The following is a 27,253-nucleotide window of genomic DNA, read 5'->3' as shown; positions in this document are numbered from 1 at the left end:
CCCCCCACTGTGCATTGTTGGAAATCTCGTGCAGGATTTGCTGACTGCATCTGCAAACTTCTACTTCTGGGCTCCATAATGAGCTCCACTGGTCTAAATATCTCATTTGATGCCAGAAGCACACTGTTGTGGTTAATGTACCTCTGCAATATATTTAGAAAGAGAGAAGTGTGATGTCTCCAGGTTCTCTCGACGTCATGATTGTTTTGTTGCTTCCATGTGTTGTGTGCTTTCATATGAATTGTATATTTTTCAGGTTCCTTAAAAACTCATTGGCATTTTTATTCACATAAAAAGATAAACATAAAAATACCATAAAAAGATAAAGCAGACAGAAAATAGAGACTATCACAAATTCAGAAAACAAATCAATTACATAAAAATTTGTATTTGGCAAAGTAAAATTTGAAACAAATAGGTAGCCTGGGGAAATAGGGAAGACTCAAACAAATGCCATCAGAATTGAAAGAGGAGACATAACTGAACTAAAGACATAGAAAAAATCATTAAAGAAAAACTTAGGTATTTATAGGCCAACAATTAGATCACCAGGAACAAATTACACATTTTATGCCATAATGTAGGCCACCAAGACTGCTTCATGGAAAAATACAAAAGGAACAAAAGAAAAATTAATAAGATTTCTCTATCTAAAACCTCACCCTCCAAAAAATCTGCTGAGGAGTCCATGACTTTATTAAAACTTCTACTAAGTATTTAAAGAGGAATTAATGCCAATATTTCTCAAACTATTACAAACCGCTGATAAAAAAACAGCACTCCCAAATGAAATTTGTGAGGACAGCATTGTTTTCACACCAAAACCAAAGAAAGACACCACCAGAAGGGAAACTACAGGTCACTATCTCAAATGAACATACATGCAAAATTCCTTCACAAAATCTGAGCATACTGAATTCAACAGAACATTGAGAGGATCATACAACATAATCCAGTGTGATTCACTCCAGGGATGCAAGGATCCTTCAACATACACAGATGCATAAATGTGATGTCCTCCATTAACAGAGGGAATGACTGAATCAAAGCCATCATTAATTGATTCAAAAAAACATTAGACAAAATTCAACACATGTTCATCATTTAAAAAGAACCCAATTAAAAAGGGACCGAAGGAAATTACCTCCACATGATCATGGCCACTATGAAAAGCCCACACCTAACAGCATATTGAACGGTAAAATGCAGAAGGCTTTCCTGTCATTTCAGGAGCCAGGCAATGATGGTCACCCCTAACATAAGTGTTCCCCATGATAACGTGAAGAATACATATGCCACCTCAAACTATGTCATCTTGTCACACTGCTTATTTGGGTGAAAGTCACTTGAGACAGAGTCCAAGTACACTCAGACTCTCCATCGTCCCTTGTCAGCAGGATATAAATCTCCCTCCCATGTACCAAGAGGGAAGAACCATCGTTAGAACCAGAATAAAGAATACAGGGGCAAGAAGGCTATGCAAACAAACCTACTTACTTGGTGACCCCAAACTTAACTCTTGCCAAACCCAATGTTTTTTTGTCTGAAAGACAAAATTGCCACCTACATTGTCCTTTCTCTGGGTGTCATGTCATTAGGAAGGCCATGCACTTACAAAATGAAATTTATTCTCTCCTGTAGATAGGTCTTATGTCAATTGAATCCTTACACTGGCTAAATCCCAGAAAAAAATAAGGGAAAAGCTTTCTTCTCCTACCACTGGAAGACGTAACCAGAAAAAAATAGGGAATAAAAAAAATAAAAGACATTTAAATCAGTAAGGAGGAAGGAAAATTACTTGTTTGCAGGTGACATTGATCTTAAACATAACAAAACCCTAGAGATACCACAAAAAATATTAGAACCAGTTTTTTTTAAATGAGGAAAAGAGCAGGATGCAAAATGAACAAAGAAAATAAATAAAAACAAACCACCTGTGATTCTACACACCAGCATGAAAATACATGCAAAATAAATAACAAAATTATACAAGTGAAAATGGCACAGAATAAAGTATTTTGGGTTAAACTTCAAAAAGTATGTCAAATACTTGTAGAGTGAAAATGATCTATGTTGATGAAAGACCTGTAAAAATGCACACAGGACTGCAAATACACCTGTACTCACTGAATACAATTATTCATATTGTCAAAGCACCATCTACCCAAACTAAACTACAAGTGCGTCCCTAACCCTGTTGTTCACTTTTAAAGAATCAAATCTAAGACTGGAGCTTGATACATATGTCAGAGCACATGCAAATGGGGTCCTCTCTATGGTGATAAAACAAGCCCATCCCAGACTCTGCAGCTGGGAGAGGAGCCCCAGCCCCCGGAGTCCCAGGTGTTCCCATTCTCTGCTCAGGACAGAACAGACACCTCACCATGGACTTTGTGCTTGGCTGGGTGTTCCTGGTTGCCCTTTTAAAAGGTAATTCCTGGTGAACGGGAGACACTGAGTATGTGAGTGGATAAGAGTGAGAAACAGTGGATGTGTGACAGTTTCCTGACCAAGATGTCTGGTGTCTACAGGTGTCCAGTGTGACGTGCAGCTGGTGGAGTCTGGAGGAGACCTGGTGCAGCCTGGGGGTTCCCTGAGACTCTCCTGTGTAGCCTCTGGATTCACCTTCAGTAGATATGGAATGAGCTGGGTTCGACAGGCTCCAGGGAAGGGGTGTAGTGGCTCACATATATTTATGATGATGGAAGTAGCACGTACTACGCAGACTCGGTAAAGGGCCGACTCCCCATCTCCAGAGACAACTCCAAGAACACGCTCTATCTGCAAATGAACAACCTGCAGGCCGAGGACAAGGCCACATATTACTGTGCAAGAGACAGGGTGAGGGGACCTCGCTGGGAGCCCAGACACAAACCTCCCTGCAGGAGGTGATCAGCACCACCGGGGGGCGCACACTATGCACAATTCTGCTTTGTGTTGCCAGGAGCAGGTGAAGATGGAGGTTACAGGCAGGTTTCCTCTCAGGGTCTGGGGCTTCCTGTCCACACAGCAGTTTCTCCAGGGAGCCTCTCTGGACACAGGATTCTGTGTTTACCATTACCTGTGTGAATTAGATCATTGTTTTCCTAGGAAAACTACCCTAACATGCACAAAGACACAGTTGTTTGCATTGCTTTCTCCTGTCCCTCAACATGAGTGAATTTACAGATTGATTCATGAATTCAGCAAAGTGGCAGGATATACAATCAACGCAGAGAAATCTGTTGCATTCCTATACACCAACAATGAAGCAACAGAAATAGAAATCAAGGAATCTATCCCATTTGCAGTAGCACCAAAAACCATAAAATACCCAGGAATAAATCTAACCAAAGAGGTGAAAAATCTTTATACTGAAAACTATAGAAAGCTTATGAAAGAAATTGAAGAAGACAAAATATGGAAAAAGATTCCACGCTCCTGAATAGGAAGAAGAAATATTGCTAAAATGCTGATAGTACCCAAAGTAATCTACATATTCAATGCAATCCCGATCAAAGTGACACCAGCATTCTTCACAGAGCTAGAAAAAATAATCCTAAAATTTGTATAGAACCAGAAAAGCCGCCGAATAGCCAAAGAAATCTTGAAAAAGAAAACCAAAGCAGGAGGCATCACAATCCCAGACTTCAAGCTATACTTCAAAGCTGTAATCATCAAGACAGTATGGTACTGGCACAAGAACAGACACTCAGGGGCATCTGAGTGGACCAGTCTGTTAAGCATCGGACTTTGACTCAGGTCACGATCTGGCAGTTCGTGAGTTAGATCCCACATCAGGCTGTGTGCCGACAGCTCAGAGCCTGAAGCCTGCTTGGAATTCTGTGTCTTCCTCTCTCTCTGACACTCCCCCGCTCATGCTCTGTCTCTGTCTCTGAAAAGTAATAAATAAATGCCAAAAACAATTAAAAAAAAAAACAAGAACAGACACTAAGATCAATGGAACAGAATACGAAATCCAGAAATGGACCCACAAATGTATGGCCAACTAATCTTTCGCAAAGCAGGAAAGACTATCCAATGGAATAAAGACAGTGTCTTCAGCAGGTGGTGCTGGGAAAACTGGACAGCGACATGCAGAAGAATGAACCAGGACCACTTTCTTACACCATACACAAAAATAAACTCAAAATGGATGAAAGACCTCAATGTAAGTCAGGAAGCCATCAAAATCCTCGAGCAGAAAGCAGGCAAAAACATCTTTGATCTTGGCCGCACCAACTTCCTACTCAACACGTCCCCGGAGGCAAGGGGAAAAAAAGCAAAAATGAACTACTGGGACCTCATCAAAATCAAAACTTTCTGCATAGTGAAGGCAACAATCAGCAAAACTAAAATTCAACTGACAGAATGGGAGAAGATATTTGCAAATGACATCTCAGATAAAGAGTTAGTATCCAAAATCTATAAAGAATTTATCAAACTCAACACCCAAAACACAATCCAGTGAAGAAACGGGAAAAAGACATGAATAGACACTTCTCCAAAGAAGACATCCTGATGGGCAACCGACACATGAAAAAATGCTCCACATCACTCATCATCACGGAAATGCCAATCAAAACCCTAATGAGATACTACTTGACACATGTCAGAATGGCTAACATTAACAAGTCAGGCAACAACAGACGTTGGCGAGGATGCAGAGAGAGGATCTCTTTTGCATTTTGGGGGGCAATGCAAGTTGGTGCAGCCACTCTGGAAAACTGTATGGAGATTCCTCAAAAAACTAAAAATAGAACTCCCCTATGACCCAGCAATTGCACTACTAGGCATTTCTCCACGGGACACAGGTGTTCTGTTTCAAAGGGACACATGCACCCCCATGTTTATAGCAGCACTATCAACAATAGCCAAAGTATGGAAAGAGCCAAATGTCCATCGATGGATGAATGGATAAAGAAGAAGTGGTAAATATACACAATGGAGTATTACTCGGCAATCAAAAAGAGTGAAATCTTGCCATTTGCAACTATGTGGATGGAACTGGAGGGTATTATGCGAAGTGAAATGAGTCAGTCAGAGAAAGACAAAACTCATATGACTTCACTCATATGAGGACTTTAAGAGACAAAACAGATGAACATAAGGGAAGGGAAACCAAAATAACATGAAAACATGGAGGGGACAGAGCATAAGAGACTCATAAATATGGAGAACAAACAGAGGGCTACTGGAGGGGTTGTGGGAGGGGGGATGGGCTAAACTGGTAAGGGGCACTAAGGAATCTACTCCTGAAATCATTGTTGCACTATATAATAACTAATTTCGATGTTAATTTTTAAAACTAACAATAAATACTAATTAATAATAAAAAATTAAAATATTTTAAGAGAAAATAATGCGTGATCATGCTGTTGAGGTAAATATTTCTTAAAGATTATGCCGAAGCCTCCATTAATAAAGATAAAGATCCAAAACTGAAAAAAAAAAAAAAAGAATTCTTCATAGTGTCACACCGTCATCCACACAAACTAATGTAGAAGTGCGTCCCTAACCCTGTCATTCACTTTTACACAATCAAATCTAAGTCTGGAGCTTGATATATATGTCAGAGGACATGCAAATGGGGCCCTTTCTGTGCTGATAAAACCAACCCAGCCGGACCGTGCAGCTGGGAGACGAGCCCCAGCCCCAGGAGTCCCAGGTGTTCCCATTCTGTGATCAGCACAGAACACACACACCTCACCATGGAGTTTGTGCTGGGCTGGGTGTTTCTGGTTGCTCTTTTAAAAGGTAATTCATGGTGAACGAGGGACACTGAGTCTGTGAATGGATATGGTGAAACAGTGGATGTGTGACAGTTTCCTGACCAACATGTCTTGTGTCTGCAGGTGTCCAGTGTGACGTGCAGTTGGTGGAGTCTGGGGGAGACCTGGTGAAGCCTGGGGGGTCCCTGAGACTCACCTGTGTGGCCTCTGGATTCACCTTCAGTAGCTATGCAATGAGCTGGGTCCGCCAGGCTCCAGGGAAGGGGCTGCAGTGGGTCGCAGCAATTAGTAGTAGTGGAGGTAGTACATACTACGCAGACTCCGTGAAGGGCCGATTCACCATCTCCATAGACAACGCCAAGAACACGCTGTATCTGCAGATGAACAACCTCAAGACCGAAGACACGGCCACATATTACTGTGCGAAAGACACAGTGAGGGGACATCACTGGGAGCCCAGACACAAACCTCCCTCCTGGAAGGGATCAGCACCACCAGGGGGCGCACACTATGCACAATTCTCCTTTGTGTTCCCAGGCGCAGGTGCAGATGGAGGTTACAGGCAGGTTTCCTGTCAGGGTCTGGGGCTTCCTCTCCACACAGCAGTTTCCCCAGGGAGCCTCCCTGGTTATATGATTCTGTGTTTACCTATTAACTCTCTGAATTAGCTACTGGGTTGTCATAGGGAAACTAGATGAACATGCACAAAGACACAGTTGTTTGCACTTGCTTACTCCGGTCCCTCAACATGAGTGAATTACAGATTTCCTGAGGCAAAACAGCTGCACGTTTACAAGATTCCCAGATGCGCTCCCTGTGCAGCCAGGAACACAGGATCCCACAGCTCCTCCTTATCCTCACCCAGCCCTTGTCCCACTCAAACAACGTGACACTTTCTTCATAGCCCTTTGCTACTCAGGACTTTAAATGAGCTACAGCTTTATTCAATTACTTGAAATGAGAGACAAACAATCTCCATGTATTAGTCAAGATTCCCCTGAGGAACAGAACCCAAAGGTCATTGGTTTCCATAACTAAATATGTTGAGAAGTCCCATGATCTACTGTCACCAGCTGAAGACCCAGGAAAACCAGTGATGTGATTCTTGTCTGATTCTGACTAGTGTCTAGTCTCAGAACGTGGAGAGCTGATGATGTAACTCTCAGAAAAAGGGCCAGAGGAGACCAATATTCCAGTTCAAACAAGCACATGGGAAGTAAAAATGAGGGAATTCGTCCTCCATCTGCATCAGATTCTATTCACAAACTTAATGGAATGGGTGGTGCCCAGGCAGAAAGAAACCATGGATGCAAATGCCAATCTCTTCTGGAACACATCACAGACATCCACAGAAACAGTGGTGAATCTGGGAACCTATGACGCAGTCAAGATAACCTATAAAGTTAATCATGACAAGTCATCCTCCTGTAAACGTGGAGCTCAAAGACTGAAGATTTAAAAGTCGATCCCATCATTGGGGTGGAGTCTGGTGGGCACAGCAGTGCTCCTGTGGAGGAGGGCAGAGGCCCATAAGGGGAACTGTGGTCTGAGTATCCCCTGGGTCGCATGGGGAGAGACAATTCCCTTTGTGGAGTGCATTTGGGAGACGGGGCATTGCCTCTCATAGGACAGGAGAGCTGACAGGCACCATTAAAATTCCCTGATCATTAGCACAGGAGCCTCTTCTGAGAGCAGCTAGCTGGATGCTGCCTTCTTGTTGTTCTTAACCATGCACTCCAAGCCCCTAGTATTGATGCAGCTGCCCATCTGGGGTAAATCAGCTCCAGGCACAGCACATCAAGACCCTCTACCAGAGGATCAGTGGGGTCCCTGTCATATGGAGTTCACACAATTTGGAGTTTTCAAACCCAGCTAGAGCTCCTGAGATAAAACATAAGAGCCCTGTGCCACCAGATGTGTCAATGGCTTGGACGCAGACAGGGTGAAAGAAATTCTGACGGAAGCCTGGGACCCACAAGTGTTCTCGCTATGTGAGGGCTTCCTGAACAGGGGAGGCTGGGACCTCCAACTCCAGGGACTAGAGAGGGAGCTGATGCCAATATTTCCTCCCACCAATCAGCATGGACAGATTTCACTCAGCAGCACAGCATCCCCAGTGCAAGCTGAGCCACTAACACCAAGCTCCACCTACTCCAGCCCCCATCAAGTGCTTGCTTACTAGGAAAGAGTGCCTGGCAACCAGACCACCACTGCACCCCTACCTCCAAAGACCATTGTAAATCCCCACACGCACCAAGTCAGCTGATCATACAGTGACGCATATCCTCACCTCTAGGGGAGATAGGAATTAGCCTCTTTTAACAAGCAGACCAAACTCACCTAGTTAAAACTCACAACACTGGGCACAAAGTCCAACACTCCCCACTGGAGGCAAGGAGAAAATCCGCAGAGGACTGTCCTGAGGGACAGAGCAGCCAAAACACGACAGCACAGTGCCACGGAACATAAATCCTTCATGAAGTGTCAGGCCCTGGACAGTATGTGAACACTGCTCAATAAAGATACTACCCTAGAAGCAGAAAAGATAACAGGATTTTCTACAACATTTAAGAAGGCAGAGACATAGACAACAACATGATGGAGGAACTCATCCTAAAAGAAAACATGATAAAAGGTCATTGTGAGGGATATAATTAAAACACATAAACTAATGTGCCTCAAACAGAATTTCTGAAAACTCTCATTATGAAACAGGATTTTCAAAAAGTATCATAAGGATGCTAGCTGTGCTTGAGGAAAATATATGAGACATGAGGGATACCCTTACTGCAAACAGAAAAGACCTAAAAACTAGTCAGGAGGAAATTTTAAATGTTGTAACCGAGATGTGAAACTGATTGGATATAATGACCTCAAGGCGGAAAGAAGCAGATGAATGAGGAAGGGACATAGAAGATAAAAGTATGGGGGAAATGAAGCTGGAAAGGAGAGGAAAAGTAAAATATTGCATCACAAACTTACACTTAGGGAAATCATCAACTCCATAAACTGTAATAACATTCTTTTGAAAGGAGTCCCAAAAGAATAAGAGGGAGAAAAAGGGGGATACATTTAGCTGAGTGAATATAGTGAAAATTCCACAAGCTGGGGAAGGAAACAGACATCCACATCTAGAAGGCAGAGAGAACACCCATTAAAATAAAAAAAAAAAAAAAAAGCAGGCCAACACTGAGACATATCATAGGAAAATGGCAAAATATCCAGATAAAGTAAAACCATAAAAGCATCAACACAAAAGAAGTTGCTAACTAACAAGGGAAGATTAAAAAAAAACTATGGCACATGTCTCTACAGAAACCTTCATGCAAGTAGGGAGTGGCATCATATCCTCAACATGCGCAATTGAAAATTTTGCAGCTAAGAATACTTTCTCCAGTTAGGCAGTCATTCAGATACAAGGAGTGATAGAATTTCCCAGACAAACAAAAACCAAAGGAGTTCATGGTCTCTAAATCAGCCCTGCGAGAAATTAAAGGGGACTCTTTGAGTGGGAAAGGAAGACTAAAAGTAACAAAGACTAGAAATAAACAGAGAAAATCTCCAGAAACAATGACTTTGGAGGTAACACTATGGCACTAAGTTTATATCTATCAATAATTACTGTGAATGTAAATGGGCAAAATGCTCCAATCAAAAGACATAGAACACCGGAATGGATAAAAACAAATACAAGATCCTTCTATACACTGCACACTATTGACTCCTTTTCAACCTAAAACACCTGTAGATTGAAAGTGAGGGGAGGGTGAACAATTTATCATGCTAACGGACGTCAAAAGAAAGTTGTAGTATCACACTCATATCACACTAACTAGTTTTCAAACCAAAGTTTGTTACAAGAGATCAGGAAGGCAGTATATCATCATAAAGGGGTCTATCCAACAAGAAGATCTGAAGCTTTAAATATTTATACTCCAAAAATGTAAGCACTGAAATATATAACTCAGTAAGAAACATAAAGAAACTCATTGATAATAGACAATAGTAATAATAGAGAACATTAACACTCCACTTACAACAATGGAAAGACAATCTAAGCTGAAAATCAATAAGGAAACAATGGCTTTGAAAGACACATGGACTGAATGGACTTAACAGATATATTCACAATATTCCATCCTAAAGCACCAAAATACACATTCTTTCTGAGTGTGCATGGAACATTCTCCAGAACAGATCACATACTATGTCACAAATCAGCCCTCTACAAGTACAAAAAGACTGAGATCATTCCATGCGTATTTTCAAACCACAACACCATGAAACTTGAAGTCGACCACAAGAAAATTTTGAGCAATACTGCCAATACATTAGGTTAAAGAACATTGTAGTAAAAGCGGAATGAGATTTTCAGGAAATTACAGAAGCAATAAAAAATACATGGAAGCGAATGAAAATGAAAACATGCCAGTTCCAAACCATCTGGATGCAGCAAAGTTGATGGAAGAGTGAAATATATAGCAGTACAGGCCAAACTCAAGAAAGAAGAAAGGTCTCAAACACACAACCACTTTACAACTAAAGAGCTAGAAAAAGAACAAATGAACTCTAAAGCCAGCAGGAACAGGTAAACAAAAAAGATTAGAGCAGAAATAAATGATATAGAAACAAAGAAAAACAGTAGAACAGATGAATGAAACTATAAGTTGGTTTTTGTAAGAATAAATAAAAATGATAAACCCATGGGCAGACTTGGCAAAAACAAAAGAGAAGGGACGAAAGTAAATATAATCAGAATTTGAGAGGAGACATTGCGACTGACACCACAGAAATACATCTATGAGACAATAGTTTGGAGATTTATATGCCAACAAATTGGGCAATCTGGAAGAAATGGATAAATTCCCAGAATAATGTAAACTACCTAAACTGAAAAAGGAAGAAAGAGAAAACGTGAACAGACTGATAATGAGCAAAGAAATTGAATCATTAATCAAAAATCTACTGACACACAAAAATCCAGGGCCCGACAGGTTCACAGGTGAATTCTACCAGATATTTAAGAAGAGTGTAAAATATTCTATTTAAGTAGAATAGAATATTCCTGTCTTCACAAACTGTTCCAAATAATAGAAATGGAAAGAAAACTTCCAAATTCATTCTATAAGATGAGTATGATCACGGTTCCAAACCAGATTAAACCCCACTAAAAATGAGACTTACATGCCACTAGCCCTAATGAGCAAGAATACAACAATTGTCAAGAAAATACTTGCAGGGGCGCCTGGGTGGCTCAGTCGGTTAAGCGTCCAACTTTGGCTCAGGCCGTAATCTTGCGGTCCGTGAGTTCGAGCCCCGTGTCAGGCTCTGTGCTGACAGCTCAGAGCCTGGAGCCTGTTTCAGATTCTGTGTCTCCCTCTCTCTGACCCTCCCCCATTCATGCTCTGTCTCTCTCTGTCTCAAAAATAAATAAACGTTGCAAAAAAAGAAAGAAAATACTTGCAAATTGAATCCAACAAGACATTAAAAGGATCCTTTAACGTGACCAGGTGGGATTTATTCCTTGGCTGTAAGGGTGGTTCAATAGTCACAAATAAATCAATGTAATACATACCATCAATCAGAGAAAGGATACGAATGATATGACCCTCTCAATGGATGCAAAAAAAAAATTGACATAGTACAGCATCCTTTCTTGATAAAACCCTCAACAAGGGGTAGAGGAAACACACCTCAACATCATAAAGTCCGTACATGAAAACCCCACAGCTAATATCCTCAGTGGGGAAAAAAAACCTTTTCCTCTACTGTCAGGAACACAAGAGGGATGTCCACACCCATCATTCTACTTAACACAGCAGTGGAAGTCTTATCCTCAAAAACAGACAACAACAAAAAATAAAGGCATACAAGTCGGAAAAGAAGAAGTCAAACATTCCCTCTTCACAGATGACATGACACTCTATATAAAAAACTCAAGACTCCACCAAAATATTGCAAGAACTGATACACAAATTCAGCAAAGTCACAAGATACAGTATCAACATACTGAAATCGGCTGCATTTCTACACAGCAATAATGAAGAAACAGAAAGAAAAATAAAAAAACTATCCATGCCGTTTACAACTGCACCAAATATAATAGGATACCTAAAGAGTTAAAATATCCATAATCTGAAGACTCTAAAAACGGTGAAAGAAACTGAGGATGACACAAAGAAATGGAAACACCTTCATGTTCATGGATTTAAGGAGCAAGTAGTGTTGAAATGTCTCTGCTACACAAAGAAACGGTGGCTTCATGATTATGGATTTCATGCTATATTACAAAGCTGTACTTATCAAGACAGTAAGCTACAAGCACAAAAGAGACACATAGATCAAGAGAACAGAAGAGTAAACCCAGATATGGACTCACAAATGTATGGCCACCTCATCTTGGATGAAGTAGGAAAGACTATGTAATGGGAAAAAAGACAGCCTTGTCAACAGAGGGTGTTGGGAAAACTGGACCAGAACATGCAGAAGAATGAAACTGAACCACTTTCTTACTCCATACACAAAAATAAATCCAAATGGGTGAAAGACCTAAATGTGAGACAGGAGACCATCAAATCCTAGAGGAGAACAGGCAGCAACCTCCTGGACTTCAGACATAGCAACTTCTTACTAGACATGTCTTGAGAGGCAAGGGAAACAACAGCAAACTTGAACTACTGGGACCTCATCAAAATAAAAACCTTCTGCACAGCTAAAGAAACAATCAACTAATCTAAAAGGCATTCTACAGAAATTAAAAAGGTATTTGCAAGCCACATATCTGATAAAGGCATACTATCCCAAATCTATAAAAAAAAACTTCTCAAACTCAACATCCAAAATACAAAGAATCCAGTGAAGAAATGGTCAGAAGACATGAGGAGATACTTTTCCAAACAAAGCATTCAGATGGCTAACCGACACACGAACATTCGCTCAACATCACTCATCATCAGGGAATTACAAATCAAAACTACAATGAGAGATGACTGCACACCTGTCAGAATGGCTACAATTAACAACTCAGGAAACAACAGGTATTGATGAGGGTGAGGAGAGAAGGGAACCCTTTTATACACTTGGTGGGAATGCAAAGTGCCCAGACCATTCCAGAAAACAGTTTAAAAACTAAAAATTAAACAACCTTACCCTCCAGCAATTGCTCTACTAGGAATTCATCCAAAGCATACAAAACTTCTGATTTGAGGAAGTACATGCCCCCCAATGTTTACAGCAGCATTAACTATGACAGCCAAACTGAGGAAAGAGACCAAAAGTCCACCATGTGATTAATCTGCTATATGTATAGAATGGCACATTACTCAGTCATAAAAAAGATTGAAATCTTGCCATTTGCAAAGATGTTGATGCAGCTACAGGGCATCATGCTAAGCAAAGTAAGTCAGTCAAAGATGACAAACAACAAATGATTTCCTCCTATGGGGAATTTAGATCTAGGGGAAGGGGAAAAAGAGCAAGAAATCATAAAAATAAACTCTAAGGTTAGAGACCAAACTGAGGGTTGCTGGAGGGCAGGTGTGTGGGGGATGGGATAATGGGTGTTGGGGATGAAGGAGGCCCCGTGTTGTGATGAGTACTGGGTGTTAATGTGAGTGATGAACCAATAAATTCTACTACTGAAATTAATATTACACAATATGTTAACTAACAAATATTTAAACACAAACTTAAAAAATTTAAAAAGTGGAAAAAAGGAAGGGAGAATTGTTGTCACTAATTGTCATGAACATGGAATCTAAGGTAGTGAGTCTAACGTCTTGCATTTACTCATTATATCCCTAACTGATGGTGGACATAAATTAACATACTCATGAATTTTCACAGCAGTGCCAGGTGAGCTGGAATTCATACCACAGCTGCCCTTCCCAACTCCACTATGCCCACGCATCATGGGCAGCTTGTCCAGACACCTGCACAAGAACCCACATTGGGCCTCAGCAGGGACCCACATCTACAGAACTGGAAAGTGTGGACAGTTGACGCTTCCTGAGAAGCTCTGGGTTTCCTTCCCCGACTTGCTGTCTCAGCTCCCTTGTCTTCCTTTCCTGTCTCTTGAAGAGAACCATGTCCCCTGTTAGTGGTTCATGAAAGTGAGGGGCTATATGTTCTGTAAACATTCAATATGACAGGTAACATATAAGGGGACAAAAAAAAAAAACCCATATGATGCAGCCTCTCTCGCGGCTCCTATCACCCAATGTGGTAGAGTACAAATAAACCTAAGTATTCATTTGGTCAAAAACTGCACAGCACGTTGGAAAAGTATTAAGAGATGAGAAGCCTGGAAGAATTCCACAAATGGGGATATGAGCTCCCCTTGGAAGGAAGAAGAAAAATTACAGTCCCACACACGCAAGGGTAAAATAATTTTAGTAAATGATACAAGAGTTTCAATGTGTTCTATTCATGAAGTGTCTAAAATTGGCAATGCAAAAAATGGATTTTGAGGGTTTCACATAGAATTGTGAAGGAAAAATTGTGTCAAAAACTCGGTTGTGTGCACAGAGCTCAACGGCTCCGGAGACATATAGAAAGCCCACCACCTGAAAAGGTAAACGTGTTTTTGGACCCCAGGAGCATATCTATCAAATCTGATGAACAGTCTGGCCAAAGAGACACAGAATGGCAACTCTTGTGAAATTTGAACTTCAATTTTATATATTTCCACATAATTTCCATATATTAGGAAAAACCATGCCACGAAAATGATTTGCTAGAGTCTATAAATTTAAAAACAAACGACAAAACTCTAAGTCACCAGAGACCAAATAGGGAACACGTCAACATTGAGAGAAACCAGAAAAAAAAAAAACAAGACTTTTAGTTACATTGGAAGTCAAGAAATCAGTGGGGTGCCTGGATGGTTGAGTCAGTTAAGTGTCTCACTTCAGCTCAGGTCTCGGTGTCACAATTTGAGGGTTTGAGCCCCGTTGTCAGGCCCTATGCTGACAGCTCAGAACCTGGAGCCTGCTTCAGATTCTGTGTCTCCCTCTCTCTCTGCTTTTCCCCGCTCACGTTCTGTCTCTCTCTCTCTCTATCAAGAATAAACATTTTAAAAAAATATTAGTCATAAGCAATCAATCATCAAGAAAAGGAAAACTATAGCTAAGAACACAACACCCATAAAAAGAAATGGTATCAATAGACTTTGTGAAAATCAATTCCGCTTATCTGCCCACGTGAATACCAATAGTAAGATAAGTTACAGAGTAAGAGACAACATTCACAAATTGCATAACCACCAAGGGACCTGCATCTTGAATATGCTAACGACCCTCAACAGTCAATAGGAAGAAAGGAAACAAACCTCCATCAAACAAGCACAGGCTTGTGTAGTAGACATCCTATCCTTGAGGTTATAGACACATTAGTTACTGACTGGAGAAGACTCTTCACACCATCGACTGTCAGGGAAATTCAAATCAAGAATGCAACAGATGCCCTATACACACATCCCAATGGCTCAGGTAGGAACAACTCTGACAACAACATCCAGGTGAGCATCCAGCATACGTGGGGCCTCAAACAATGCAGGAAGGTTGACAAACAAACACCAGCTCTGGAAAACCGTTGGCTGTTGCTTATGAAATTATACATGGATGACATAAAAAGGAACCTGGAAATACCACTCCGGAGTATTTGTCCCTGAAGAATGAAATCCCATGCTCAGAAAATAAATGGTGTGTAAATATTTATAGCATCTTTCTTAGTGTTAGAAGCTCAGAATAAGGCAAAAGTCTTTCTAAATATAAAGGAATAAACCAACTACGAAACTTCCATCAATGGGATGCTTTGCCAGAGAACTGTGACACTACTGATGCACACCTGAAACCAGGTGAAACTCAAAGACATGATGTGGAGGAAAGGGCGGTAGTCCCATAATTACAGAGGTGGTGTGACCTGGGACATTCACACAGCCAGACCATGGTGACAGTGGTTTGGTTGGGTATTCCTTATCTCTTTCTTTCCCAAACCACAGGATGAGATACTCTGCTTCATTTGAGAGCACTCCTATGTTCAACCACCCTCTGATGTATGGAGTCTCCACAGACTGAACCCTACAACCTCGGACTCCTCTGAATGGAGAGTTGTTGAGATCATACTCTGATGTGTGTTCTGACAGGAGCTGTTCCCTCCACTGTCCCTGGCTCTGGCTCTCTCCTCCAGGTGAGGGGGAGTAGGTTAGGAATCCTCCACTGAAACCATCTGTCTCCTGCACCTGACTCTCCCACAACATGAGGCCCAGACCTTCTTCCTCACACTTAGCTGGAAATGAAGTCAGTTCTATAGGAACAGATTTGCTCCTTGGATTAGAGGATTACTCCATCTCCCCCTTACCCTGGGCAATACTCTGGGCAAAGGTCTGCAGCTGCAGGGCGTGTCGGGGACAAACAGGATTCCAAACAGTTTAGAAACTGAGGGCTCTGTTTAGGGGTGGCTGGCAGCTTCACTGCCTTGTGGCTTGCTTGTCCTGGTGGCATGAGACTCCTGCCATACAAGTCAGGTCTGGGGTGATCAGGTTCCCAGCATCCCTAGTGGACTGTGCCCAGGGCAGAGCTTCCTTCCTGGGAGTGGGGCTGCCAACAATGAGTGAGTCCCACATCTCAGGCACCTGCTGGGGCTTGGCCTCAACAGCAAACAGCTTAGGGTCACTGACATCCTGTCCCTCTGGGAAAGAGTCCTCTGAACAGGAGCTGGTCACTGGGAACCGTGTGTATTGGCTACAACAGTCTGGAGGGGAGGTTGCAGCCAGGCTCAGGGGCACATGCCTATAGTCACAGTTACTTGCACTGGAGTTTCTTCTTGCTGATCTGGGGTGGGAAAGGAAAAGAACATACCTTAGTTCAAATAGTCTAGGTATTCTTTCTGGTAGTATATTTTCTGCAATAAATGCTTCTTCATGGGCTGTATGCCAACATGGCCATTTGCAGGCACTATAAATATATTATTTGAGTTTTTCTTCAAATTCCAGTTAGTTAACATGCAATGTACTATTACTTTCAGGTGTAAAATATAGTGATTCAACATTGCAATACAGCACCCAGTGTTCGTTACGAGCGCTCCCCTTAATCCCCATCAACTACCTCCCCATCCCTCCACACACCCTCCCCAGGGTAACCATCAGTTTTTCCCCTATAGTTAAGTATCTGTTTCGTGGGGCTTACGTGGTTCCATGGGTTAGGCCCACGACTCTTGATCTGGGCTCTTGTCTTGATCTCATCATTCCTGAGACCGAGCCCCACTTTGGTTTCTGCACTGACAGCACGACGTTTCCTTGGGATTCTCTTCCCATCTGCCTCTGCCCCACCTCCCATTCTCTCTCTAAATAAATAAGTGAACATTGAAAAAATCGCCTATTTCTTGGTTTGCCTCTTCTCTCTTATTTGTCCCTTTGCCCATTTGTTGTTTCTTAAATTCTACATATGGATGAAATCATGTATTTGTCTTTCTCTGACTTATTTCAGTAAATATAATACTCTCAAGGCCCATCCCTGTCCTTAACAATAGCTAATGTCATTCCTTTTGCGGCTGAGAAATATTCCAGTGTGCGTGGACGGGGTTATGTAGATATACCACGTATTCTATACCCATTCATCAATCAATGCATACTTCGGCTGGGTTGTTTCCATAGCTGGGCTGTTTGTGACATAGCTGCTATAAACATAGAGGTACAATTCCCTTAAATTAGTATTTTTGTATCCTTTGGATAAATACCTAGTAGTGCATTTGTTCTATCGTAACGTAGTTGTATTTTTAGCTTTCTAAGGAACCTCCATGCTGTTTTCCATAGTGGCTGTGCCAGTGTGCATTCCCACCAGCACCTCCAAAAGGATCCTCTTTCTCTGCATCCTCACCAACACCTGTTGTTTCTTGTGCTGTTGAGTTCAGCCTTTCTGACCAGTGTGAGTTGATATTTCATTGTAGTTTGGATTTATATTTCCCTGATGAGGAGTGATGTTGACCATCTTTTCATGTGTTTATTGACAATCTGTAGGTCACATTTGGAAAAATGCTTATTCATGTCTTCTGGCCATTTTTTAATAGGATTATTCAGTTCTGGAGTTGAACTTTATACCATATATAGAAACCTTAAAGACTCCACCAAAAAAAAACCCGCTAGAACTGGTACAATAAACCTGTAAATTTGTAGCATACAAAATCAACATATAGAAATTTGTTACATTTCTATACACCAATAATGAAGCAGGAGAAAGAGAAACCAAGGAATCAATCCCATTTAAAATTACACCAAAACCATAATATACTAGAAATAAACCTAAGTAAAGAGGTACAAGATCTGTACTCTGAAAAGTCTGGGACATTTATGGAAGAAATTGAAGAAAACACAAAGAAATGGAAAAAATATTCCATGCACATGGATCAAAAGAAAAATCATTGTTAAATGACAATACTATCCAAAGCAATCTAGACATTCAATGCAAATAATTCAATTTCCTGTCAAATAATACCAGCATTTTTCCCAGAGCTAGAACAAATAACTCTAAAATTATCATGGAACCACAAAAGACCCCAAATAACCAAAGATCTTGAAAAAGAAGAAAACCTGGAGGCATCACAATTCTGGATACTAAGCTATATTACAATGCTGTAGTCGTCAAGACAGGATGATACTGGCAAAAAAAAAAAAAAACATAGATTAATGGAAAAGATTAGAAAACCCTGAAATGGACACATCACTATATGATCAACTAATCTTTGACAGAGCAGGAAAGACTATCAAATGGAAAAAGTCCCTTCAAAAACTGGTGTTGAGAAAACTGGACAGCATCGTGAACTTGTAATGAACCTGGACCACTTTCTTACAGTAGACACAAAAATAAATACAAATTGAATGAAAGACCTAAATGGGAGACAGGAAACCATCAAAATCCTAGAGGAGAACACAGGCACCAACCTCTTTGACCTTGGCCAGAACAATTTCTTACTAAACATGTCCCCAGAGGCAAGGGAAACAATAGCAAAAATAAACTATTGGGATCTCATCAAGATAAAAAGCTTCTGCACAGCAAAGAAGAAATCAACAAAACTAAAAGGCAACTGACAAAATGGGGGGAGATATTTGTATGACATCTCAGACAATGCGTTAGTATCCAAAATCTACAAAGAACTTACCAAACTCAACGCTCAAAAAACAAATAATCCAGTGAAGAAATGGGCAGAAGACATGAATACATATTTTTCCAAAGAAGACATCCAGATGGCAAAAAGACATGAATAAAGATGCTCAACAACACTCTTCATCAGTGAAATATAAAGCAAAACCACAATGAGATACCAACTCACACCTGTCACAATGACTAAAATTAACAATTCAGAAAACACAAAATGTCAGCAAGGATGCAGAGAAAGCGAAACCCTTTCGCACTGTTGATGGTAATGCAAACTGGCGCAGCCACTCTGGAAAACAGTGTGGAGATTCCTCAAAAAATGAAAAATGGAACTATCCTGTGATCAAGCAATTGCATTTATCCAAGGATACCAAAGGTATCCAAAGGATACCAAAACGCTGATTCGAAAGGGCACGTGCATCCCAATCTTTATGGCAGCCTTATCAACAAAAAACAAATTGTGGAACAGCCCAAATATTCATCAACACATGAATGCATAAAGAAGAGGTGGTAAATATATACAATGCAATATTACTTAGACATAAAAAAGAATGACATCTTGCCAATTACAATAATGTGGATGGAACTACAGTGTATTATGCTAAGTGGAACAAGTCAGTCAGAAAAAGTCAAATATCCTATGATTTCACACATTAGTGGAATATAAGAAACACAACATACAGAAAGGAAAAATAAAATAAATCAAAACAGGGAGGGAAGAAACCAGAAGACACTCTTAAATAAAGAGAACAAACTGAGGGGAAGTGGGGGAGGTGGGCTAAATGGCATGTGGCCATTAAGGAGGGCACTGGGTGAAATGAGAACTGGGTGTTATATGTATGCGATGGTTCTCTACATTCTACCCCTAAAATGAGTACTACGCTGTATGTTAACAGATTGAATTTACATTAATATAATACAAGAAAATTATATATAGAGAGAGACTGCCTCAAAATAGCAAGCTACTGCACAGTGAAGGAAACAATCAACAAAACAAAAAAGCAACCTAGGGAATGGAAGAAGATATCTGTAAATGACATATCCTCAGGGTTAGTTTTCAAAACATATAAGTTTTTTTAATTGTTTTCAAATTATCAGTAGAGAGTGTGTCCATGCAGTTCAGCACACTGTTGTGTGAGAAGCAAAACTCGTGTCTTCCAGTTTATATTGTGGTAAGATCTCACTGAACATGAGACCCAGACTCTTCACAAAATTTTAACCATACATTACAGTATTGTTAATTACAGGGGTAATGATGTGGAGACCCCTCTAGAACTTAATCATCTTGCATAACACAAAATCATAGCCCTTGAGATCTACTCCTCATTGACCCTCCCTGCCAGGCCCTGGCAACTGCCATTCCACTCTCCATTTCATTGTTATCAAAACCCAAATTCAGCTGCCTGTTACTGGAAAGGTCAATGTTCAAAGTTTTAGTTTGGGTGGCAAAGGAATTTGAGCTAAATTCAGAAGGCCAGCCACTGGGGAAAAGGCAAACTCTTGTCCAAATGCCAACTCTGAGGCTTCTACCTGACCCAGGGCGTTTTAAAGCAGTAGAGGGTACTTAAACAAGCAAGGCAGTGCCATGGTCAATACCATCTTTTGATCATGGGCAGACTCCATGGTGCAAGCTGCCAAAGTAAACTCAACTCCCCTCCATCTCCAGCTGAAGAGGGAACCAAACTACATGAGACGGCCAGAGGCCAGGAAAGAACCCCCATAAGGGATTAGAGGAGAAAACCTCTGGGGCTCACACATGGTCAGCAGTACTTTCTGTTCTCCCCAGCTGGCATAAGAAAATACTAAAATACAACCTTGTAGTTCACCAATCATCACTCACAATACTGACAAATGTTTTCCTCAGTGAACTCAGAGGAACCTTCAAAGCAAAAACCAAAAGGATCAAATGGCTTGCAAACTAATAGCCAAGGAGAATAAGACACACAAAACTACAAAGAGATTTTTAGCATCACCCCTAAAGGTAAAATTGACAATGTTTACCTCCGCATCACAAGGAAGCAAAAGCAGTGGTCTCTGTAATGAGGAAAAGTAGTCATCCAAAGAAAGTGACCCAGCAGTACCACAGGACATGGATTTGATAGAGAAGTTAAGAGTGATATAACTGCATAGCCCATATGCAAGTAGCTGGAGGAAAGATTGAAGGTGTTGACTAGAGCCATGCCTCTGGGTCCAAATCCCTACCCATGTCCATGTGACCACTCTTGACCATGGCCCACCTGCCCCTCCCATATCCACCCCAGCCGAACTGATGTGCAGGGTCACCCAATGCCACACCCTGGGACTGTTGCCGAACCCCACAGGGGGCCCCCAGGTGCAGGGTGCTGGCCACCGGGCACAGCCCTCTATTCTGTCTGATGGTCTAGACCTGGCTTTGCTGAGGATCCTCCATTTATCCATTCTCACTGGCAGATGTCTCTGAGCAGGGGCATGAGGCTGGCAGAGGGCCAGGTCACCCTGAGGGCGCCCCTCTTGCTCTTTGCACTCTGGGCAGTGCTGGCTCCTGTGCAGGGTTCTCAAGGTCGTCCCTCATGGCGCTACATCTCCTCTGAGGTGGTAATTCCCAAGAAGGAGCTTCACCATGGCAAGGGCGTTCAGATGCCTGGCTGGCTGTCCTATAGCCTGCGTTTTGGTGGCAAGAGACATGTTATGTACATGCGGCACAAGAAACTCTTTTGGTCCAGACTCTGCTGATGATGACTCAGGATGCTCAGGGAGCCTTCCAGGTGGACTACCCCTTCATGTCTCCAGACTGTTGCTACCTCAGCTACCTGGAGGAGATTCCTTTTTCCATGGTCACAATTGACACAGGCTATGGCAGCCTTGAAGATATCATGAAGTTGGATTAACTTGCCTATGAAATGAGACCCCTCGGTGATTTCCAATGGTTTGAACACTTTGTTTCTCACATAGTCGCTGACATCTGTGCAATGAGACCTACTTATAACCTGGGATATAAGGAGGACAGGGGACCCCCTGTTCCTCAAGGAAATGCCAGTGCAGCCCCAAGGATCTCTAGTAAGTGCTGTTCATCCCATCACAGAATTTTCAAAGGACTTGCTTTCAGTTTCAAAACAATGTATAGTGTGTTAACCACGTGGAAAAAAGTGCCCAATTCCTAGTAAGGCTAGTTAGCTTAATTGAGTCCATATTTCATGCTATTGATGTAAGTTATTGGTTTCATGGTCATTTATAGTGAGAGACATCAAGCTCACACAGGCAATTATGTGTTGCATCAGAGCCCCTTTTTTTCCTCTTCAATAGTATGAGTGAAAGTATTTTCGATTTCTTAAAACACATTCACCCTTAATGTGATTTGAGATGGGCCCCATGAGGTTCATGGCAGTCCAGTTGTATATTCTATATGCCATCCACCAATGGCTTATATGCCATCATTCTGGGTTATTTAGGCAGACATTATTTACTCTTTTCTATCATACCAACACATCAGATGGCAAGAAATTGTGGCTTGTGCATTGACACTGATGAATGTGCTTGCCAAAAAAGGTCCAGCTGCCTTAGGACTCAACTAACTGGTATAATGGAAGCTTTCAGTAACTGTTCCTTCATTCATATGCAGCACATAATGAATTGTGGAACAGGCAAGTGCATGTTCGACACTGAAATGGTGCATTTAAATAAAAGCCTGACCCACTATCATTATGGAAACTACATAGTGGATCCAGGAAAGCAGTGTGACTGCGGCTCATTCAACCAGTGCTACAGCAATCTAGGCTGTATGCGTGATTGTATCTGAACCCCTGGGGGCAAATGTAATACAGGCAGATGCTATACAGACTGCACCAACTCCGCTGCTTGGACACCCTGCAGACCAATTCAAAATATACGTGATCTTCCAGAGTTCTGCCATGGGGTGACCTTGGCGTACCCTGTGACTTCCATATGCAAGATGGAACTGTGTGCACTGAAGAGGGCTGCTGCTATCATGGAAACTGCACTGACCGCACTATTCACTGCCAAGAAAGCTTTGGCAGAAATTCTGGGAAAGATGAAGATGTCTGCTATACCATAAATCACAAAGGCAGCCGACATGGACACCGCAGAACACCCCGGGGAAGTCAACGCTGAACCTGTTCCCATACAGGCGTGCCGTGTGGAAGGCTGCAGTGTAGGAATGTCACACTTCTCCCTCAGCTGCAAGAACATGTTGGATTCCATCTGTCTGAGATCCAGGGTTCTGATGTTTGGGGCTGGATTCACAGCGTAGCACAGGAACAACCCAGATCGGTCATGTGAGAACTGGTACTTCCTGTGCTTCTAGAAAGTTCTGTCGGGATACCTACTGCACTGGCAGTGGGGCTCAGCTGAATTATGACTGTATCCCAGAGAAATGCAGTCACAGAGGGATGTGCAACCATAACAGGAACTGCCACTGCCACACAGCCTGGGATCCTCCATGGTGCACGGACAAGGCACTGGTGGGAGCACAGACTGTGGACCCCTCCAAGAAGAATGCAGCCAGTCAGGCAAAGTCATGAATCCATGGTATATCTCAGAGTGGGTTTTGGTCACATTTATGCCATAATGGCTGCATTCCTCTTTGTTGTTTCTGGAAATGTCAGAACTATAAACACAGAGAAAGTTAAGGAAGAGATTTTTGGAGAAGACAATCCATAATTTAGCCTCCAGACCCCTGAACAACTATAGACAATGCATCTGGTGCATCTGTAAAAATACAGTATTGAGGCGGCACAGCTGACATCCACGCTTCCAAGGGTCTGCGGGAGACACAGGGGTCCTCAGGCACATCACAGCTCTGACACCAGGTCTCTCATGGGTCACCGACCAGCACTCTGAAATAGAACTTGAAAACTGCATGCTTGTGGCCTTTATGTAGTTTTTAAGCCTGTAAGAGCCCAAACTGAGCCTTAGTTTCTGGGAAGAGGAACGGAGTCAGAGCTGTGTCTTGAGCGGAAGTGTCTGGTTCCAGAATTAAGAGAAGTTGACACAAGCTCCTTTATTGGCAACTTCATGAGTTTTCTCCAAAACTACGCTGTTGTGGACTGAAAAGTTTCTCATTCTCCGGTAATCTGTCTTCCCCCAGTCCCATGTGGGCTCAGGATAATGGAGGGCTACCACCCACCCATACTGCCTGTCCACACGGGGGTGTCTGCGGGCTGTGAGGGAAGAGGACTGGCATTAGGTTCCACCTAGCGCAAGCTGTGCCTCTCTGGAGAGCAAATTTCCAAATGTGGGAGACTGAGAACATGAGGCTGAAAGGAGCACCCCATACATCAATCAGCAAGGTAGGCACAAGTGTCTATGGATGACCCTGGCATCCAGAGGGAGACCAGGAAAGGTGAATCCCTGCTCTCTTTCTCTTCCTACTTTTCTGTGAGTTTAACCTTAGATAAGAATCTGCCTAGGGTTCCTACTTTGGTTTTCCAAGCACCTTCTACAATAACACAGAGATGAGCCTGTGAAAGTTAGCGAATTCAGCCCCATCCGCTCCCAAGAAATCCTGTACTTGCTACCCTGTTTTCTATGTCCTGATCATGGCGAATGAGGGATGGAGGCCTGCCCTTCCCTGGGTCCTTGTGCCCTCTTGTTCTGGGCTCTGTAAGTCATAAATTCTGTGCTTCCATTTCCTTTGTTGGGGGTGTACTGAAACCCCACCTTCAGTCACAAGGGGCCCGCACATCTCATGTACCCCAAGCGAGAGCTCAGATGCCTAGGGAGCTGCCTGTCACCCACTGTGACTTGCTGTTGCCACTTCCTTCAGCAGGTCACAGTCTTCATGTTCTTAATTCAGTCCAGAAGCTGAAGTCCCACAATACATTTATCCTCAAGGATGGGATTGGGAGCCTAGCTGATGCCCCCCTACAATGCCTTAGACCTAAGAATGGCTCACTCATTCCTCACCCTCACGTCTCAGCTGCTGTGGGAAGGAGCTGGTGCTTGCTGGTGGTCTGTAGCTTTGATTTGGGCTTATGCCAGGTGTTGCCAGAAACCCTCACCCTAAATTATCAGTGCCATAAAAGGTCAGACTCCCTGCAGAGACCAACAAGCAGGCACCAGTCTGGGGGTACAGGGGTGTGTACTTCCTATTCACCTCCAAAGGAGGTGGACACCGAGGACAGTGTTCCTAGATTAGTGTCGAAGAAGACACCAGCTGGTTGGTCCACTGTGTTGTGGCCAGCACCGTGGTGTTGTGCTTGATTAGCCAGGCCTAGCTTGTGATGGAGGCAAATCTACAAGGAGCATCATGGCACCCAGGGTGGAGGACTTGGCCAAGGCAAGCTCCCCATAGTGGCTGCAATCCTCGCTGCTGTCGCCAATGGCTCCCCACCTGTCAGGTATTGGGTGGGACACCTCAGTGTGGGAGGCCACAGAACATGACTCTGGGAAGAAATAACTTCTATCCCAGATTTCCCCTGTCACGATCCACTACACCTACATGTCCAAGGACCAGCGTGAGAGACAGAAATGGTGACAGGCACTATACCATCATGGAAATGCAAGGCTTCCTGGAATCATTTGTCCAAAGGGAGGGAGACAAGGACATTGATTGGCTTTTGTGGGTCTTCGTCATTGGCTCCGAGCTGTTGCTTACAGTACTTGACATGCTGCAGGTGACTGGATTGGTCCAAGACCGCCAAAGTCATCATTCACTGAAAAACTCAAAGTATCCACAGCCTGTTTACAGAGACACCCTAGAGGAGCCTCCAGACTTTTCACTCTATCAAAAGACCATGACAAGCACGCCAAGGCACAGGGCAGGAGACACAGACAAAAAAAAGGGGGGGGGGGAGTCTCTGAGGAAGACGCTCCCCAAGCCCCCAGAGCCCACAGAGGTAGGAAGAAAGAAGCTCTGATTCCTGGGACTTGGATTTTTATGGCATGGCAGCACAGGCCCACTGGGAGAGGTCAAGCCCAGGTGACGCCATCCACCTCTAAGATAGAATGGGGACAATTCAAAGAGTGTGGGGTTTTTGTTTTTTGTTTTTGCCTTGTGTCATGTGCCCAAGATCCTTGACCATTTCCAACCTGGAGGAGAGGCCCTTGACAACACCATCTAAGGAGCTCTTCATGAAGGACCACTCTGACCTTAAGTCTGTGCCATTACATGCACAGTGGGGGAAGAGGACGACATAGGTTCCTGTCCACGTGACAAGAACCTGATCTCAGGACCCACTGTGGAGACTTCCGGCGGAGGAGGGCATGCATCCATGCTGATAAGAACCGGTTTCATCAGGACCCCATGTGGAGGATTCGGGAGGGCTAGGGCCCACGTCCACACCGACAAGAACCTGGTCTCCTCAGGTCCCGCTGGGGAGACTTCGGGGAGACAAAGGCCCGTGTCCACACCGACAGGACTCGGTTTCATCAGGACCGGCTGTGGAGGATTCGGGAGGACCTGGGCCTGCGTCCACACGGACAAGAACCCGGTGTCCTCAGGACCCACTGTGGAGGATTCAGGGGGACGTGGCCCCGCGTCCACACTGACAAGAACCCGGTCTCCACAGGAACTTCTGTGGAGACTTCGGGGGGGAGGAGGGCCCGTGTCCACACCGACAATAATCCAGTTTCGTCAGGACCCGTTGTGGAGACTTTGGGCGGACAAGGTCCCGTGTCCACACCAACAAGAATCCGGCTTTTCAGGACCCGCTATGGAGGATTCGGGAGGACCTGGACCTGCGTCCACACGGACAAGAACCCGGTCTCCTCAGGACCCGCTGTGGAGGATTCAAGGGGACGTGGCCCCGCGTCCACACTGACAACAACCCGGTCTCCTAGGGCCCACTGTGGAGGATTCAAGGGGACGTGGCCCCGCGTCCACACTGACAAGAACCCGGTCTCCTAGGGCCCACTGTGGAGGATTCAGGGGGACGTGGCCCTGCGTCCACACTGGGGGACGTGACCCCGCGTCCACACTGACAAGAACCCGGTCTCCTCAGGACCCACTGTGGATGATTCAAGGGGACGTGGCCCCGCGTCCACACTGACAAGAACCCGGTCTCCTAGGGCCCACTGTGGAGGATTCAGGGGGACGTGGCCCTGCGTCCACACTGGGGGACGTGACCCCGCGTCCACACTGACAAGAACCCGGTCTCCTCAGGACCCACTGTGGAGGATTCAAGGGGACGTGGCCCCGCGTCCACACTGACAAGAACCCGGTCTCCACAGGACCTTCTGTGGAGACTTCGGGGGGACGAGGGCCCGTGTCCACCCCGACAAGAACCCAGTGTCGTCAGGACCCGCTGTGGAGGATTCGAGAGGACGAGGGCCAACATCCAAACCTACAAGAACCCGGTCCCCGTAGGACCGGCGGCAGAGGATTCGGGAGTATGAGGGCCCGTGTCCACGCTGACAAGAACCAGTTTCATCAGGACCCGTTGTGGAGACTCTGTG

At 43.5% G+C, this 27,253-nt stretch overlaps 2 pseudogenes and 1 gene segment (V, D, J or C); all 3 read left to right on the top strand.

The window, feature by feature from the left end:
* LOC132675423 (Ig mu chain C region membrane-bound form-like) overlaps positions 1-27,253 on the top strand; it is a 242,761-nt gene that overhangs the window by 23,449 nt on the left and 192,059 nt on the right.
* LOC144616501 (immunoglobulin heavy variable 3-23-like) lies at positions 2,385-20,585 on the top strand (annotated as a pseudogene).
* On the top strand, positions 21,293-23,595 carry LOC145715538 (disintegrin and metalloproteinase domain-containing protein 20-like; annotated as a pseudogene).

The sequence above is a fragment of the Panthera onca genome, chromosome B3, assembly GCF_046562875.1.
Source record: "Panthera onca isolate mPanOnc1 chromosome B3, mPanOnc1 haplotype 2, whole genome shotgun sequence".
Taxonomy (NCBI): Eukaryota; Metazoa; Chordata; class Mammalia; order Carnivora; family Felidae; genus Panthera; species Panthera onca.
Note: the sequence above shows the minus strand (reverse complement) of the source record. Positions and strands in the feature narration are given on the sequence as shown.